This window comes from Gymnodraco acuticeps, unplaced genomic scaffold (assembly GCF_902827175.1).
Source record: "Gymnodraco acuticeps unplaced genomic scaffold, fGymAcu1.1, whole genome shotgun sequence".
In the NCBI taxonomy this organism is placed as follows: Eukaryota; Metazoa; Chordata; class Actinopteri; order Perciformes; family Bathydraconidae; genus Gymnodraco; species Gymnodraco acuticeps.
This window is the reverse complement of record NW_022991219.1, coordinates 4,372,746-4,383,224: the sequence shown is the minus strand read 5'-3', so window position 1 is coordinate 4,383,224 and position 10,479 is coordinate 4,372,746. Positions and strand designations below refer to the sequence as shown.

At 53.4% G+C, this 10,479-nt stretch overlaps 1 long non-coding RNA gene across 1 annotated transcript; it reads right to left on the bottom strand.

Annotated features, from left to right (window-relative positions):
• Positions 1–4,620: 4,620 nt before the first annotated feature.
• Positions 4,621–5,028, bottom strand: LOC117561575. Its single transcript, XR_004571403.1, has 2 exons — positions 4,976–5,028; positions 4,621–4,920 (listed from the first exon to the last, which is right to left on the bottom strand). It is a non-coding gene; the product is annotated as an uncharacterized LOC117561575 (long non-coding RNA).
• Positions 5,029–10,479: the final 5,451 nt, after the last annotated feature.

The following is a 10,479-nucleotide window of genomic DNA, read 5'->3' as shown; positions in this document are numbered from 1 at the left end:
CTGCAGTAAAACAGCACCGGCCCCCACTGCACTAGCATCCACCTCGAGTTTAAAGGGCTTCGCAAGATCGGGAGCAGCGAGCACAGGAGCGTGACTCAAAAGTGTCTTTACACACTCAAACGCATGCTGGCACTCAGCGGTCCAAACATATTCCACCTTGGGACTTATCAACCTAGTTAGGGGTTGAGCTACAGTGGAGAAGTTACGGCAGAAACTGCGGTAGTAGCCTGCCATACAGAGGAAACGGCGGAGATCACTCCTGGTGCCGGGCACCGCACATTCAGCCACCGCAGTAACCTTAGCCTCCACTGGTCTAACTTGGCCTTGCCCAACCTGCTTTCCTAAATAGGTGACCGTAGCTTTACCAAACTCACATTTGGCCAGATTCAAAGTAAGAGACGCCTGTGCGAGCCGGGTGAATACCTGCCCCAGAATCTTCATGTGCATCTCCCATGTGGGCGTGTACACAATGAGGTCATCCAAATACGCGTTACAATGGCTTATTCCGGAGAGGACAGTATTCACCAATCTTTGAAATGTAGCGGGAGCGTTACACATACCAAACGCCATTACTGTATATTGCAGGAAACAGTCAGGCGTAGCGAAAGCGGAGATTTTTGAGGCACGGTCCGTTAAAGGTACCTGCCTTTAAGTAGGTCCAATTTACTGACAAATTTAGCGGAACCTAAATTATCAATGCAATCCTCCATTCTCGGCAATGGGTAGCAATCTGTTACCGTAACAGCGTTCACTTTACGGTAGTCCGTAATAAATCGCGGAGAACCATCAGATTTCGCCTCTACAAGACACGGCGAACACCATGGGCTAGAGCTCTGTGTCGCCAGGCCATTTGCTACAAGATAGTCAGCCTCCTGTTGCATAAGTGCGCGTTTGGTGAGATTGGCGCGGTACGGATGTTGTTTGATTGGCCTCGCACCTTTTACATCAATGTCATGTTTTATCACATTAGTTTGGGTGGGGACATCATGGAAAAGGCACGGGAAATCATCCACCAACTGGGTTACGTCATTCTGCTGGCTCTCCTGCAGATGACCTAACGTGGTCGGCAATGTCTCTACCATCTCCGAGTTGCATAACCGCGCACCCGGCTGGTGATGTGAGCGCATCACCAACCCGTCGTCAGAGGAGCCGGAACTATCTACCACTATTAACGCCGAAGCAGCCACTCTTTGATTACATGAGCCGGCTGGCGTACTATCAGTGACGGTGCGTGCATGATATCGCTTCAACATGTTTACATGGCAGACACGCGTTGTTCGTCGTCTCTCGGGAGTACCAATCACGTAATCGGTGTCGCTGAGGCAATCACGGATTTCATACGGCCCGAGGAATTTGGCTGAGAGCGCAGAGCCGGGGATAGGTAATAGTGCGAGGACCTTGTCACCTATGTCAAAGTGCCTAGGGACAGCGGCACGGTCATAATTTCGCTTCATAACCGCTTGTGAAGCGGAGAGCGACTCTCTGGCGAGTGAATTTGCTCGGTGCAAACGCTCACGGAACTGACTAACGTAATCTAGTACGTTCGTATCTGGAGGAGTATCAGCCGAAAGAAACTCATCGTGTAGGATTTTAAGTGGACCGCGGGGCGTATGGCCGAAAACGAGCTCCGCGGGACTGAATCCTAATGACTCCTGAACAGCTTCACGGGCTGCGAACAAAACGAAAGGAATTCCCTCATCCCAATTTTTTTCTGTCTCCATACAGTATTTTCGCAACATACTCTTTAAAGTCTGATGCCACCGTTCTAATGCCCCCTGCGACTCTGGATGATACGCACTGGATATCACATGTTTAACCTGCAGTGTTTGTAGGACCTGTTTGAACAATTTAGATTTAAAATTTGTCCCTTGGTCACTTTGGATTACTCGCGGAATTCCAAATGTAGAAAATAACTTCGTCAAGGCCTTAACTACAGATGTTGAAGTAATGCTACGCAGCGGAATCACTTCCGGAAAACGAGTCGCCGTACACATTATCGTGAGTAAATACTGTTGACCTGTTTTCGTACGTGGTAAAGGACCAACACAGTCTATCAACACCCGGTCAAAGGGCTCACCTATAGCTGGTATGGGATGTAACGGAGCCTGCGGAATTTTTTGATTAGGCTTACCGACAACCTGGCACACATGACAGCAGCGGCAGAAGCTAGAGACATCTTTCTTTAAACCTGGCCAAAAGAAATGCTTCAGAATTACTTGATACGTTTTAGTCACGCCCAAGTGTCCCGACCATTGACTTTCATGCGCGACAGATAGCACATGTTGACGGTATGGCACCGGCACGACTACTTGATGCACTACACTCCAGTCAGCTTCAGCAGTAGCAGTGAGGGACCATTGGCGCACTAATATCTCCTTATCCAACACATAAGCCACCTTCTCACCCCTTGCTTTGTCATTACTCACCACCTGCTCGAAACACTTCACAAGCGTCGGATCCGCCCTCTGCGCGGCGAGTAAACGCTCTCGGGTTACCGGGAGTGTGGAACCGTCAACCGCTGGGCTGGCAGGGTGCGCTGGTGCAGCGGTTCCAGCCGGGAACGCGGAGGATGCAGAAACCTCCACTGCTGGCTTTTCCTCCGGTATTTTGTCCTCTGTGAATATTTTCCCAAACATAGTATCATCTAGAGACACCTCCGAGTTACTCTTACGCGCTTGCGCGCGAGTGACAGCACAAATAGGGAAAATGTGGGCCTGGGTCACTTCAGGCACTACAAGCTGAGGAGAATCCAATATTTCTAATGCAGGGGTTACCTTACCCCCTGCGATGACATTTCCCATTAGGAAAACTATACCCCTTATGGGTAATGCTGGGCACACAGCAACAGGGAAAAATCCAGTAATTAATTTACATTGTACATGTACATTATGTACGGGCCGGGGCACATAACCCATTTCAATGCCACATAAAGTCGATCCATACCCACACGCTGATTGTTCGGAAAATGGTAGAGCCGAGGCAACAATCACTGACTGTGAGCCTCCCGTGTCTCGTAGTATGCGGATGGGTCTCTGATCGTCTGACTCACCTGTTAGTGAAATCAATCCCTCGAACACAAAAGGCTTAAAACAGGGATCTATTTCCTCCGCATTGTCAGGTGTGGAAATACTGAGTGAGTTAGTGTTAATCAAGCCGATGCCTTTCGGCCTGGTCACGTTTGGTGACTGCTCCTTCCGCTTCAGCATTAGGCAATTATTAATGAGATGCCCAGGCTGATGACAATAGTGACATTCTCTCCCCTCTTTGTCCCTCGTAAACACTCTCGCGGGCTGACCAACAGGTGCACCCGACATGCGGCGCGAGTTCTCAGCAATAGCCGGAGAAAACACCGTTTTATGCATCAACACATATTCGTCTGCCAGCACAGCAGCTGCGGAGAGAGATTGCACTTTCTGATCATTTATATGCCCCACAATACGGTCAGGTAATCCCCTCTTAAAGTCCTCCATCAGGATTAATTCTTTAAAGGCAGAATACTCTGCAGCGTCACATGAATCAATCCATTTATGGAGCAACATCCCCTTCTCCCTGGCATACTCGACATGTGTTTGATTAGCCCCCTTTCTGTGATTCCTGAACTTCTGCCGATAAGCCTCGGGAACTAACTCGTACACCCTAAGTATGGCACGCTTTACCAGGTCGTAGCTTAGGCTGTCCTCCAGTGAAAGAGCAGCAACCGCCTCCTGAGCTCTCCCGTGAAGTTTACACTGCACTAACAGAGCCCAGGCGTCAGTCGGCCACTGTAATGCCGCTGCCATGCGTTCAAACGCACCAAAATACGCATCCACTTCAGCCTCACGGAAAACCGGCACCAACACAACATTTTTCCCTACATTGAAGGCAGGTGGATGAGAATGAGGTGAGGAACTTCCTCCGACATGGCCAAAAGCACCGGAGGCACGCAGCTCGGAGTCTAGCTCCAGCTGACGTATCCGCACTTCCTTGTCAATTTCTAACTTTCGTAGCTCCAGCTGTAACTGCCTGGCTTTCTCCCTGTCGTTAGCTTCCCACTGACGCTGCCTGTCCTTGGCTTCCAACTGGAGCCGGACGAGACGGACCTTGAGTTTAGCCCCCTCCCGGGAATCTGTACTACCAACAGGAGAGGGTGGACATCTGCGAGGTGACGTGAGCGGTGCCTCACACGGCTCGCCCCCCTCGCTGTCACTACCCCTTCCTTCAGTAAACGTAAACTCTGCCTCAGTCTCTGGACGCAACAGGCCCTCAGTGGGAACATCGGACACTGGGAGCTCAGCTGGTACAGCCAGTACAAGTACCTCTCTTCGCACCATCTCATCAACCACCAATGCCTTCAACTCTTTTTTTAACATTTGCCGATTTACCACTAGACTGAAGTGCCGCGCTATCTCCATCAAATCATCCTTTCTACACCGGTCCAGCTGCTCATAGGACGGCCAGACCAAGAACGCCTCTATATCGAACGATGCCATACCTGAGTGTACCGCCCACACGTTTACCAAGTTTACTGCCACAATAAACCCACCTATAACCCCAGGAATTGTTTTAAATTTATCCCGGACGAGTCCCCACGTGTTACGTTCCCACTTGGCTAGGGTACAAACGGGAAACTACACGACCAGATTGGATTTGGTATATTTGTTACCGGTGGTTTTATTGTCACTGAAACTAGGCAAAATGATGGTCACACAGATTGGCCCCACAACACGGGTCAATCTGTCACTATAATACAACACGAAGGGTCTCCAAAAGAGAGTTGCCCCGCTATAGAAAGAAAAACAAATCTCACTACTCAAGTGGAAACAAGCAATAAACAAAACGGGACTGTGGAAACACACAGCTGGTGCGGGTCTACAGGTGCTAATCACCTGGCTCTACGCAATATCCACTCACAGGAACGCTGGTCTACAGGTGCTAATCAACCTGGATCTAAGCAGTATAAACACACAGGAATGCTGGTCTACAGGTGCTAATCAACCTGGATCTAAGCAGTATACACACACACAAAATCCCTACGCTAACACAGAACCCGACGACACATTGCTACTCAGTGTGCTCGCCTAGAACCCTACTATAGACACTGCTAATCAGTGGAGCTAATACCAAAGACACACGCTAAATCTCAGAATTCACAGAATGAAGGCTTATCACAAGGATAGGGTTGAGGCATCTGACACAAAATACCGAGCCTCCCGACTGTTGTCCGTGCTCAGCCTTTATACTCCTCCCCCGGATGACGTGGCAGAAGCGAGCAGGGGTTGGGCGACGTCTGTCCAATCCCCACGGATGTTGAGCGGTCCGGACGGCCAATGACAGCAGAGGAACTGCACAGCTCATTTACATACACAAACAGACTTAAGCTCACAAGGTAGCAGCGGCTGTAACAGGCTCCTAAAAGAAGGAGTCGCAAGGCCAGGTTAGCAGCACGAGCCCAAAGGGCCATGGTTCCAGCCCCAGTTCTGGCCCGAGCAGCCATGGTTCCGGCCCCTGTTCTGGCCCCAGTAGCCATGGTTCCATACCCAGTTCTGGCCCCAGCAGCCATGGTTCCGGCCCCAGTTCTGGCCTCAGCAGCCATGGTTCCGGCCCCTGTTCTGGCCCCAGTAGCCATGGTTCCAGCCCCAGTTCTGGCCCCAGCAGCCATGGTTCTAGCCCCTGTTCTGGCCCCAGCAGTTATGTTCCGGCCCCAGTTCCGGCCTCGGCAGCCATGGTTCCGGCTTCAATTCCGGCTCCAAAGCCGGCCCACACAGCCATGATCCAGGCTTCAGCTCCGGACCTTACGGCCATGTTTCCGGCTCCAGAACTGGATCTTACAGCCATGTTTCCGGCTCCAGAACCGGCCCATGCAGCCATGATTCCGGCTCAAGTACTGGGCCCAGCAGCCATGGTTCCGGCCCCAGTTCCAGCCATGGTTCCGGATCAAGTACCGGCCCCAGCAATCATGGTCCTGACTCCGGCTCCTCGTCACCTGTTGACTCATCGGCCGACGCCAGATCCCGGAGTCCTGTCGGCATACCGGCCGACTCCAGCACCTCGTCTCCTGCTGGCTCTCCAGCCAACGCCAGCTCCCCGTGTCCTGTCGGCGTACCGACCGACACAAGTTCCCTCTCTAGTCCCCTCTCAAGTCCTCTCTCGAGTTCCCTCTCGAGTCTCCTCTCAAGTCCCCTCTCGAGGCTCCTCTCGAGTTCCCTCTCAAGCCCTCTCTCGAGTCCCCTCTCGAGTTCCCTATCGAGTCCCCTCTCAAGTCACCTCTCGAGTCCCCTCTCGAGTTCCCTCTCGAGTCACCTCTCGAGTCTCCTCTCAAGTTCCCTCTCGAAATTCCTCTCAAGTCAACTCTCAAGTTTCCTCTCGAGTCCCCTCTCGAGTTCCCTATCGAGTCCCCTCTCAAGTCACCTCTCGAGTCCCCTCTCGAGTTCCCTCTCGAGTCACCTCTCGAGTCTCCTCTCAAGTTCCCTCTCGAAATTCCTCTCAAGTCAACTCTCAAGTTTCCTCTCGAGTCCCCTCTCGAGTTCCCTCTCGAGTCTCCTCTCAAGTTCCCTCTCGAAATTCCTCTCAAGTTTCCTCTCGAGTCCCCTCTCAAGTCACCTCTCGAGTTCCCTCTCTAGTCCCCTCTCGAGTCTCCTCTCGAGTTCCCTCTCAAGCCCTCTCTCGAGTCCTCTCTCTCTCGAGTCCCCTATCGGGTCCCCTCTCGAGTCTCCGTTCAAGTTTCCTCTCGAGTTCCCTCTCAAGCCCTCTCTCGAGTTCCCACTCAAGTCCCTACTCATGTGCCGTTGGAGGTCCCGCAGACTACTCTTCTGCTGGGGGTCCTGCCAACCCCATGTCCTGAGCCGTTGGAGGTCTCGCAGACTGCTCTTCTGCCGGGGGTCCTGCCAACCCCATGTCCTGTGCCGTTGGAGGTCCCGCAGACTGCTCTTCTGGCGGGGGTCCTGCCAACCCTATGTCCTGTACCGTTGGAGGTTCCGCTGGGGGTCCTGCCAACCCTTTGTCCTGTCCCGTTGGGGGTCCTGCCGACTACTCTCCTGCTGGGGGTCCTGCCAACCCTATGTCCTGTCCCGTTGGGGGTCCCGCCGACTACTCTCCTGCCGGGGGTCCTGCCAACCCTATGTCCTGTCCCGTTGGGGGTCCCGCCGACCACTCTCCTGCCGGGGGTCCTGCCAACCCTATGTCCTGTCCCGTTGGGGGTCCCGCCGACTACTCTCCTGCCGGGGGTCCTGCCAACCCTATGTCCTGTCCCGTTGGGGGTCCCGCCGACTACTCTCCTGCCGGGGGTCCTGCCAACCCTATGTCCTGTCCCGTTGGGGGTCCCGCCGACCACTCTCCTGCCAACCCTATGTCCTGTCCCATTGGGGGTCCCGCCGACTACTCTCCTGCCGGGGGTCCTGCCAACCCTATGTCCTGTCCCGTTGGGGGTCCCGCCGACTACTCTTCTACCGGGGGTCCTGCCAACCCTATGTCCTGTCCCGTTGGGGGTCCCGCCGACTACTCTTCTGCCGGGGTCCTGCCAACCCTATGTCCTGTCCCGTTGGGGGTCCCGCCGACTACTCTTCTGCCGGGGTCCTGCCAACCCTATGTCCAGTGCCGTTGGAGGTCCCGCCGACTACTCTTCTGCCGGGGGTCCTGCCAACCCTAAGTACTGTGCCGTTGGAGGCCCCGCCGACTACTCTCCTGCCGGGGGTCCTGCCAACCCTGTGTCCTGTCCCGTTGGAGGCCCCGCCGACTACTCTTCTGCCGGGGGGTCCTGCCAATCCCTTGTCCTGTTCCGTTGGAGGTCCCGCCGACTACTCTTCTATCGGGGGTCCTGCCAACTCTATGTCCCGTGCCTTTGGAGGTTCCGCTGGGGATCCTGCCAGCTCTATGTCCAGTCCAGTTGGAGGCCCCACCATCTCCTGTCCTGCCTTGAACTCTGCCTTGCCCCCGGGCCGTCCGCCCGAGTCCCCCTTTTTTAACTCTGCCTTGCCCCCGGGCCGTCCGCCCGAGTCCCCCTTTTTGAACTCTGCCTTGCCCCCGGGCCGTCTGCCCGAGTCCCCCTTTTTGAACTCTGCCTTGCCCCCAGGCCGTCCGCCCGAGTCCCCCTTTTTTAACTCTGCCTTGCCCCGGACCGTCCGCCCGAGACCCCTTCCTTGAACTCTGCCTTGCCCCCAGGCCGTCCGCCCGAGTCCCCCTTTTTTAACTCTGCCTTGCCCCGGACCGTCCGCCCGAGACCCCATCCTTGATCTCTGCCTTGCCCCTGGGCCGTCCGCCCGAGACCCCTTCCGGGTCCTCCGCTGTCAGCCCAAGCCCGTCCTCCAGACCCCCTCCACCCACCCTGTTGGCCTTAGTTTTGCGGCTGCTGTTCTGGGCACGCACACACATTGCTCTCATCAGAGCAATGTATATTCCCGGCGAATTGAACAGAGGGGCTCGCAGTGCGCAGCAGCCGTGTTAGGCGAGGAGTACGGAGACTCAGACCTGTGTCACGCGCACTGGCGCCTCAGTGGAATTTGGCTTTGGTGTTACGCGCACTAAGCAAAGCCCCATTTGAACCTTTAGACCAGGTTCCCCTTAAACTGTTGTCAGCCAAAGTAGTATTACTTTTGGCTCTATCAGCAAAAAGGGTGAGTGATTTGTCTGCTCTCTCTGTGGCTCCGTCATGCCTCCGGATCCAAGGAGATGGCAGTTCAGCTGTTTTACGCCCTAACCCGGCTTTTATGCCAAAGGTCATCACAAGCTCTTTTAGAGTCGAGAGTGATCACCTTGGATGGCTTCTTTCCCCCTCCTCACAGGTCGGAGGAAGAAGCCGCGTCTCATCTCTTCTGTCCTGTGCGCGTGCTGTCCTGCTAGTGGCTCGCACGGCTGCCTTGCGCCATTCTCAGCACCTGTTTGTGCATTATAGAGAGCGCTCGATCGGGCAGCCTCTGTCTGCACAACGGCTGTCACACTGGCTGTGTGAAGCTGTGTCACAGGCATATGTCTCCTCTGGGGTGGATCCCCCGGAGAACATCAATGCGCACTCCACCAGAGGAATGTCCTCCTCCACGGCTTTGCACGGAGGAATGTCAGTGGAAGACATTTGCACTGCTGCATCTTGGTTCCTCCTGTTAATTTATTCAATTGTATTTGAGGGATGTCTCCCATTCCTCTCTGACACACCCTGTACGGAGTGTCTTGTCAGAGTGAGTGACGTCAGGGATCCAGCCGTGCGCTCTCCTGCCTGTCTGCACGCAGAGAGCTGCTGTTCCCCCTCTTCTTGTCACTGGGCAAAGTATGACCTTCGTCTCTACTTTTTCACAGCGGCAGGTATGTATTGTTCCCAGCCTTCGTCCCCTCATGGAAAAGATTCATGTTATGCTATATTCCAGGGACGGCGATGCGCCATTACGCATGGCGCAATAGGCATGGGTTGTTATTGAGCAGGTGTGTCTGTGCTTCTAGTACCGGGCGGACCCAGTGGGGCGCAGACTACATCATGCTTCGCCATTAACCCAATAGCGATAGCCTTAGAGGGCGAAGCCTATACGAAATAGAACTGAAGTTACCTACTGTAACTCCAGCTTCTATGAGTGTTGGCGAAGCCCTCTAAGTGCTGGGCCCCACTGGCTCCACGAATAGCTGAAGAAAAGTTATTTTGTATGGGAGCAGATTGTCGGGCCTCCTTCCTATTTATACCGGAAGGGAGCCCGAGGGTGGGCGTGGACTACAAGTGTTTCAGTGCTGCGCGGGTGCGCAGGAGATTACCCAATAGCGATAGCCTTAGAGGGCTTCGCCAATACTCATGGAAGCTGGAGTTACAGTAGGTAACTTCAGTTTTGTCTTGTTTAGATCTGTGTGTGTTCCCTCCTACCTGTTTTCTTGATTGTGTTCACCTGTTGCCCCTGTGTTTTCTCCTCCCTCCTCACCTGTCTCTTGTTTCCTTGATTAGTCCTGTGCAGTGGCGAGCCGTGACTTTTATACCTAGGCCCTCTGACCCCCCTTCCCTCGAGAGAAAAAAAGAAGAGATACTACGTCACAGTGTATACTTCAGCGGAATATCAAAACCGCGGCCCGGGGTGCAAAACGCATCAATGACAGTGACCCTCTACCACAAAACAACACCATTTATATAAACACCTATCATGACAGGGCACCCACAGCCAAGTAACAATTACAAATGAATTAAGTTGGCACGGCGGCCCGCATTGAAAATGACTTAGGCCTACCTTTGATGATCAAATCACTTAAACACGAAGTCCATCCTCCTGTCCTTTTGGATGAAGCACTTGATGGCGGGTCATGCAGCTGATCCTTTGCCACTCCAGTTTATCATTGTAACTCAATCTTGAAAATGACTCTGTTAATAATTTCGCAACTATGTCATCACTATCACTGAAGTGAGCCATCATGAACGAACTTATGCTAATCATAAATCTATCGATCATAAATCTATCGTTTAGATTTATGATTCGAAAACAATAAAAGTAGGGTAGACATGTGGATATTATCCGGCTGAACAAAACGTGCATTTATCTA